At 40.2% G+C, this 7,924-nt stretch overlaps 1 long non-coding RNA gene across 1 annotated transcript; it reads right to left on the bottom strand.

The window, feature by feature from the left end:
- Positions 1–297: 297 nt before the first annotated feature.
- LOC134161278 (uncharacterized) lies at positions 298–6,927 on the bottom strand. The gene is made up of 3 exons (XR_009963926.1): positions 6,861–6,927; positions 6,059–6,176; positions 298–443 (listed from the first exon to the last, which is right to left on the bottom strand). It is a non-coding gene; the product is annotated as an uncharacterized LOC134161278 (long non-coding RNA).
- Positions 6,928–7,924: the final 997 nt, after the last annotated feature.

Consider the following 7,924-nt stretch of genomic DNA (forward strand, 5'->3'; position numbering starts at 1 on the left):
GAACGTACCTAAAGCCTGAGTCTAGTTTATAACAAACAGATAGCTAAATCAGGAACATCATGACCTTCTGAATGCAATGTAACATGCATCTGTTTGACTGGAAGGATTTTTCAATTGGTCCTCCTGATACAGCAAGGATATGGTCAAGGCTATTCCAAGGTTCCAGCTACCCCCTCTGGATCTGCACTTAACACAGACCCAAAGATGCTCCAGTTTCTCACGTGAATGTGCCGCACCTAATCCAGTTCTAACATGCAGCCCATTCCATGGTTATTCTCTACAACAGAAGCAGATGGACAGCTTGAACTTGGGTGGCTGTAGGTGATGTGGAAGCTCAAGGCATGGGAAGGAAATGATGCAGGCTGTGGGTGAAGTGGGTGTTCTTGTGCCTCCTTAATCAGGCTTCTAGAAAAAGCATTATCACATCCTTCAGATCAGGAGTTCTGAGGGTAAAAATAGACACAAAATCCCAAATGATGTTTGCACATCAGATAAAGTTGTATAAAGGGAGGTGATATTGCTCTGATGGCCATACAGTCTACCTATACAAAGCCAGTCCTACTCTGAAGGCAAAACTGCAACAAAGAGGGTGTTACAGGTTGGCACACGTTAGAACTGAGCTCAGACGTGAGACAGTCATGGATATATATTTCAGCTAGTCCAAGTAAACAGCGAAGCTAAGGTGGTATAAAACACAGAGAATTTACCAGTCTGCATGTTGAAACACTACGGACACTTATTTAGGAGCTTTCACATCACAACTCCCTGCTTCAGAGCAGAAAATATCCTTAAGTATGAACATAAATTCATATTAAACTCTTTGTTTCTTGGCAAAATACTCATCTGGAGTGTTCCTGCCGTGTTTTGATGTGCTAGCTGAATGTGATTTACTAAAGTGTTTTGGAAAACTCGCATCAAAAAAAGAAGATTTTTGCCAAATGATCTCAATCTGCAGCATTTGATATTTAAAATAAAGTTAGCAGTTATTTTGCTAAATCACCACCATTTTATTTAAACCGCTGTGGTAGTGACTTTGGTAAGCCTCATGCTTCAGGAGTCAGGTGATCTCTTGAGACTTTCAGTTTCCTTGTATAATATAAAGCAAACCTAGCCCTCATAGCAGGACAGCTGGAAAATAGGAACCACATAGGTTCGAGATACAAAAGGACAACAAAAATCTCCAAAAATTATAATTTTAAGCATAATCTGTCACAATTCTGCAGGGTCTGACTTACAAATTTTGAATCCTTGAGTTTGCAGTAGTGAAACCAAGGCACATAAAACCTTGTCTGTTTGCTGCCTGGGGGCCTCATCCAAAGTCCGTTACATTCCAAAGGGACTGATTCCGTGGACTTTTCTAGACTTCAGGGGAAAATTAAACCCCCCAAGTACACACAAAAGCTTCAGGCCTCTGGGAGAAGTCCTGTCTCCATCCAAATACCTTTTGGCTTTGGCACAGACAGGGTTCTTCTACCTGATCTGCTAGTGCTATGCTGAACAGGAATGGGTTTTCTGAGTCGGGGTTAAAGTGCACAGATCTCTCTGACACAAATACTGATGCATGCAGCTTTAGAAACTTTGAACTTCTTCTCCAAACATTTGTTCCCTGACTCAGTCACACACATGTTCTCAGAAAGCAGAAGAGATACAAGTAGAGCCAGAGGGAATGCGTTCAAAAATTTCAGCAAATATTAACAGAACGTATTTATTTATTTGCAGTTCCTGTCTGTCTCAAGCATTAGCAGCAATAAGCAAGAGAAATTTCAAGCACAGCCAGCTCCTGATATCATATCTACTTATCATAGTGTTTATTTTTTCCCATCCTTTCCAGCTTAGATTAATCACTCTGGTATACAGATTTAAAATGGACTTTAAATTATGCTTTGCCAACAAAGTGACTATTTAAGGCAGTTCTGTTACCTGAGCTTCATTTTGTTGTATAACAACCCTGTATAACCTTGTATAACAAGAAGTTCTCCCAGCAGTTCTAGCACGCCCTTTTCCTAGCTGGATGTTCTGCATACTCCCAGCATTTTAAATATGTTTTTAAGTATGAAGAGTTTTAGAGTTTTCCTTTTTTTGACTCTTCCTGCCATGTTTGGTGCATAATCGCCTGCAAAACACAGCTTTGTATTGATTGGTCATATTCCTGCTTGCAAACTTATTGTTTAGCCACATCTGTTATTTTCCATATTGGTCATTAATCCCCCATAATTAACTCATGGGAAGCCTGATTTTCTCAGACTTCAGGACTTAACAGAGGCTGTTCCCCATCTTACCATGCTCAGCACCATCCAAGTCCACATCCTAAGAGGGGTACGCTGAGTTCAAGGATGCCTTATTAGTTATGAAACACTATAATTGGGTTTATTGGAACTGATCCTAAAATTGTATATAATCAGATGTGATTAATCTTTTGATGCACCCATGTGTGCAGTATCTGAAGGCTAATGATAACCTAGTCAATCTTATTACAAATCAAAAAGTATTGATCATTTTAAAGAGACTTCCTTGTCCTCAAACTGTGCAAATGAGTCTTTTTCATATAAAATAGATCAGACTTTTATGGACCCAAAGATGGTCTCACCTAACAGATGCATCCGTGCATGAAAATAGGTGTTTTGTCTAAGCAGTACTTGCTGTGGCTTTGTGAGTAGGATTTTCCACTGAGTGCTGCCCTAAAGAATTCCATCTGGTGATCTTCTTGGGAATCTATTTCCTCACACTAAACCCCAGAAGAGTCTTTGGATCTCAAACCCCATAAAACTCAAGAGATGTGAGGATGCTCAGGAGCCCATAATTGTCTCCGGAACCCTTCAAGATCACCTGGCAAGTAATTATGCCCTGATCAAGTCAGCCCAAATTGTTGATTTCCTTATTGCTGACCAGCTACGGTGGCTTGCCACTATAATGCAGGTCTGTCCTGTGCACAACAAACATTGTTCTGATAGTACCAGAGAAGGATACAATGATAACACTGCACACATCACGCAGTAGTAGTCTTTATATCAATACAGCACCTGACCTTGACAGAGACTGAGTCTATATCTTTGCAAAGGCAATTGGTCAGACTCGCTATATAGTGTCAGGTTCTGATATTTAATTAGAATTATTAATGTAGTTAGATTAAAAATAATGGAGGAAATACTCTGCAGGCATAAATATTCATGGCTTGACTGAGTACCAACAAGTTATACTTGTTTACACCAGCCTGGGGAATTAAACAGTTCAATGTAATAAAATATTTCCTACAAAACAGCTTGATGTGAGTACTGTACCACACAGCAGAAAGCAGGAAGAAAGCATGTACAGCAAAACTGCCACAGATTCTAGTGCGACCTCCATCAGGAATAAAGTCAGTCCTTTCCTCCACTGCCAGTAAAGCCTGCTTTTTGGTAAAACTGATGTTTCGACAAGCTAGACCAGGCATTTTAAGCAGAAAGAAATCTCTTTTGTGAATCCCCTTTTCAGTGCTGGGCGAGGAAGCAAATTCCCAAATGGACATGGACTTTGACAATTGTGAGTCAAACAAGAACCAGATGTTTTTACCCTGAGAGTAAGAAGCTGATAATGACAGTAAAAGGAAGAATAAGAGCCAGGAGGGTCACCTGGGTGTACAGAGTGGACAAAGAAATGGCACATCCATCTTGCATCCCCTATGAGTCCTCTGTCTCCAGTGCACCTCTGCCCCCATGCTTCCACACAGGCCGGATCACAAAGACTGACTGTGTCTATTATTTTAATCCACAAACATTTGCGTGAGCACAGGCACATGTGCAAATGGGCTTTTGTTTGGATGCAATACCTGCTTTCATTTTGGAAAGTTAGGAAATGGTCCAGTGTGCTGCAACGACCGGAGCTGGAGCAGGAGGAGAGGATGGTGACTCCTGTTTCCCAGAGTGATCAGCCAGCTATGCATCATGGAGACAGGCACTATTTCCAGATGTAAGACTGCCAGGTATTCAAATGTGGCTTTCTGCAGTGCTGACTGGAAGATACCAGCCAATTTATTCATGAGAATCTAGACTTTTGCTAAAGACTGTGTTCTGACTAATGATAGCATGGGCTTACTGTAATGATTAAGGCTCGAGTTTTCTCACATCTGTGAGGAATGCTTAGACATTCAAGTTTAAAAATAAAAATATCACTCTGGGCAATATTTTAACTTTTTTTTTTGAGGGAGTGTGGGATGATGGGTGGGTGGATTAGATAGTAATCAGTTGAATAAACTCAGCTGAGCTTTGAAAGTTAAACTTCAAGCTACACAGGAAGATTTGCATGGTGGGACATAAAAAGAAGAGTTTGGCTGTGCCTGGCATGATCTGTTTTTATTAAGGTGCACTAATATAAATGCACTTTTATGCAATCATTTTTATGAGATATCCAAGTGCTTTAAAAACATATAAATGACTTAATAATATGCTTGAGAATCCAACAAGTATAATTGATAGACAGGAAACTAAGGCACAGAAGGGTTCAGTTAAGCAGGATTATACATGAGCAAATGCCACTTTTGGGAATTAAGTTAATGAAATTTGTCGTATTGGTTACTGCCAAAGGAGGAGGAAGCATATCCTTCCTAATATAAGTGTCATTGCAGAACATAAACACACACTAACAAAGCACAATATTTTGATGCAATAAGGCATATTTCCCTTTGTTACTCATTTTGCATACGAGCATGCACTGTGTTTGTGCCTTCAGATGTTTATGCTATATTTAGCAGACTCTTTTCTGCCTCTTTCCACACATAAAGATTCAAAGAAATACCTTTCCATAGCATGTAAAGAAGTAACTAATGATACGTTATCGAGGAAGAAGTGTTCTCCTAGAGGAGACAGTTTCCTTTCAGAGACACTAAAACAAAACCTCTGTCGAATTCTTGCTCATAGCTTTGTATCATCGCTTTTTTTACCAAGCTTAAGACTGCACACGCTGACATGAGATTGTACAACGTGCTGTAGTATTTCCACATTCAGCCTGACATTTATTCCAGAAAACTGGGAAGATGTAATTTCTAACCTAAGTGTTTAGAACACAGTTTAGTAGGTCTTTCCTTAGTAGGATTTTCTTTATTATAAAGGTTTTTGGTCTTGGAACTCTACGCATGCTGCAGTTCATTTCACCACATGCATATGAATTTGTTATTGAGGATGCGTCCCTGCCACTGATGCATAATCAGGCTGCTTAAATGTTCTAGTGGAAACAAAATATTCCAGGAATCTTAAACATTTGGTAGAAAGATAGGGTAAAAGAGCTTTTCTAATACCAGTGAAAGAGTGTGGTACACTAAGCATTTCCAGTCAAATAAAAACTATGTTTATGGTGAGTGCAAACTGTGCATTTCCCTTAATAGCACAGCCTTTCCTAAGCCCTGTGGAAAGCCAGGTAATCTTTTAAGTTTGCCAGATGTGGCAGGTCCTTACTAAAGATTGCATTGCACTGTTACAAGCCCTTACTTGTGTTAACTTGTTGTGTTTGAACGCAAATTTGCAAGCAAGTGGAACTTGTATCCCTATCTGTCAATAATTCCTCATCACACTCCACAAAAAGCCACTGCTTTCCTTTCTCCCCGCCCCCTGAATGCAAAATTGCAGTAAATCAGTCAACAGCACTGTTTAGCATATAAAGCAGAAAACTTCAAAGCAAAGCAGCCTTTTCTCTCCACCTATGAAATTCCAGACCATGCTCCTAAATTCAGGGAAATCTACTCGTCCTTTCTACTCACAATTCAGAAAGCCTTGGTAATGCATATTAAAGGGCTGCTGTCAGCTTACATTGTTTAAAAATGGGCTGATTAAAAAAACATTTGGGTAAAGCACCCTTTATATACTGTGCGAGAAACACACTCATCTGGTAGCGCTGCTCTCTCACAGCCCACAGAGGACTGAATTATACCAGCCGACAGCCCGTTCCGAATCGCAAATGTAGTTTTATTGTGTGACTTTATGAATTCCATGCCAGTTTTTTCTCCTCTTTTGCTGGGACTTTTGTTCAGATTTACCCCAAGGAAGCATGCCCACATGTGCTCGATCCCACTTTCCTTCTTTCCACATACCTGCCTATCACCAGATCTTCAGCTTTGTAGCTATTGAATCACCCATACAATTATTTTTCTTTCAAAGTGTAGGGGAAGGGTTGCTCTTGTTCTTACATTACCTTATGTTCATATTTACCTGGTGTAACATAATGTTCTGTTAAAATTCTCTTTCTGTCCCAATAAAAGAAAAAAAGGCCAGGCAAAACCACACCAAACAAAACCCCAGACTTGTCCAGGTTAAATGATACTTCTCTATCTGTGTATTCAATATAGAGGATTATGCTGTATGTTGTCTTATGCAGTGGCATTGGAAAGACATTTCTACCCCTTTCCCACCTCCTCCCCCTGCCATGACCAGACTGCACCACTAATGTTATATAGATGAAAATGTCTATAAGATTGTGTTGTAACCAAGATCACCCAAATTATCCTTTAAAGTAAATTTCCTCCCTGAAGCAAACACACCACCAAGCTATGCCCTGAGAATCCCCTGCAATGTTGCTAACCATCCCTGGGTATAAGTAGGACCCAGTCCATGCTGAATTAGAAGATGGCTATTTTCTGCAGCTGAAATTAATTTCTTTACATGGAGTCAGCATGAGGTCTATGCACTATTCAATAACTGCTGAGCCCTGATGATGTTAAATTTCTTCAATCTTATTTTAACCAGTTAATTAACATGAACGATTTCCTTCCCATTTCGTTGTGTATTTAAGAGGTGCAGGAAGTAAAGGTATCAAGAATTCCTGCAGTTACACCACGGGCTCCTGCTAGTGAACCGCTTAAATCTGGGCTTTATGTCTACATTACATTAACAAACCTCTCATTTGGATACACTGCCCTTTCCCAGGATCTCCCGTGCAGCTTGCCGTATGCCTGATCCACATCACTGAAATCAAAAGAAAAACTCCCATTGGCCTCAATGATTTTGAGGCTGTGCCCTGTGTAAACTGAGAGATGCTGAAAAAATAGAATGATCATTACACTGGAGACCTAAAAGGAACATGTTGCAATACATCTTCTGACAAAAACATTTTCTTTTATTAAATACAATAGCCTCAAAAATCAGTGGTTTAACAGGGACTGTGCTCTTTCACTGCATGCCCAATAAACTCAGCATGGGTCAACCTTCACACACACTTATTCATAGCAAAGAGTACAGTGTTAATCATGATTATCAGTGTAAATAATTCCTACCTGCTACTCAGAGGCTACACAAAATAGCTTTCTGAACAGGATCTGAATTAGCTGGACCATGAAAGCCATAAGTATGCTTTCAGAAGTATTACAGTTGAACAACATAGCTTTGTTTGTGCATTTGGTTGTGAAAGCAAGCTTCGGAAAGTATAAATGATGCTGGGTTTACAAAACTGAGGACATTTAATCCAAATGTGCAGTCTGATGTAGCAGTTAGACCAGTCTAACAGACTACTCTTTCTCATGCCATTTAGCCACTAGTCTAGCTTAAGTGTAATGTTAAATTGCACTTTACTTGCTGCATATTTTAGTCTATGCAAGACAATGGGAAATCAAGATAACTGATGACAAGTAGCTGTAGCAGCACTGCTTCAAGCTCAGGCTGTACAAGTGCCCGGAGTCCATGTTTCAGAGTTCTCAGATCTTTACAGTTATCAGTGCCTAAATTAGCTAATTTAAGTGAGGGTTAGATATGTCAACACAGCCTGCAATCATGCCTTCAACTGCAATAGAGACATAGGCTGTGGGCTGATGTTCAAGGCAGATATAGCTGTAGCAGTTTAAGAAGTTACTGCCTCCGGCTTATTCTCACTGCCCACTGTACAAGGTTCCCCCCTCCCACCAAGGCAGAGGAAAGAGGGTGAAGGTATCTCAGCAGCATCAGCTCTGAGTGGGGTGTCTTTGACA

The sequence above is a fragment of the Pezoporus occidentalis genome, unplaced genomic scaffold, assembly GCF_034315485.1.
Source record: "Pezoporus occidentalis ecotype Australia unplaced genomic scaffold, CSIRO_AGI_Poc_V1 ctg171, whole genome shotgun sequence".
Classification (NCBI taxonomy): Eukaryota; Metazoa; Chordata; class Aves; order Psittaciformes; family Psittacidae; genus Pezoporus; species Pezoporus occidentalis.